Below are 628 nucleotides of genomic sequence, written 5' to 3'. Positions count from 1 at the left end.
GGACTGGTGCCAGTGCCTGCTCTCAGCATCCGATGAGCATTTTGCAAATTTTCATCTAAATTCGCCAATACCTTTAAATATTTTTGAATTCCGATGATATTCGCAACTGCATTCGCATTAGTAAATTGAATACAAATTTTCGGCTTTGTGGCCTAATGATCCACTGTAATGCGCTTTAATGCATTCACTTCCTTTCGCGGTTCGGTTCGGATTCGCCAATCAAATCAGAATATCAGAATTCACTGCCATAACCGATCGAGATGACCAGCTCTGGTATTCGCCCAGTTAAACAAAACTGCACGAAATATTGGTCATCATGAGTATGTATCACGGGCCGAATTATACGTTCCTTTTTTTATTATTAACTTGAAAGTTGATGACGTTCATGGACGCTTGACTGAAGCCGCTTCGATTAGCCGTTCGTTCCGGATGGGGCTTCGGAGAGATGGAGTTTGATATAACTGTTGTTTTATGTTATTTTTTTTATTTGTTTTATTTGTTTATTTATATTTTGCGTTATGGGGTGTACGGGTGTATGTAAAAATGTGAATTAGATTTAGTTTTTTATATCTATTTAATAAGGTGTGCGTATGTGAATAAAGCTGAGTAATATTTCAATGTTATTGTT

This window comes from Penaeus monodon, chromosome 34 (genome assembly GCF_015228065.2).
Source record: "Penaeus monodon isolate SGIC_2016 chromosome 34, NSTDA_Pmon_1, whole genome shotgun sequence".
Lineage (NCBI taxonomy): Eukaryota > Metazoa > Arthropoda > Malacostraca > Decapoda > Penaeidae > Penaeus > Penaeus monodon.
This window is presented reverse-complemented; position numbering follows the sequence as displayed.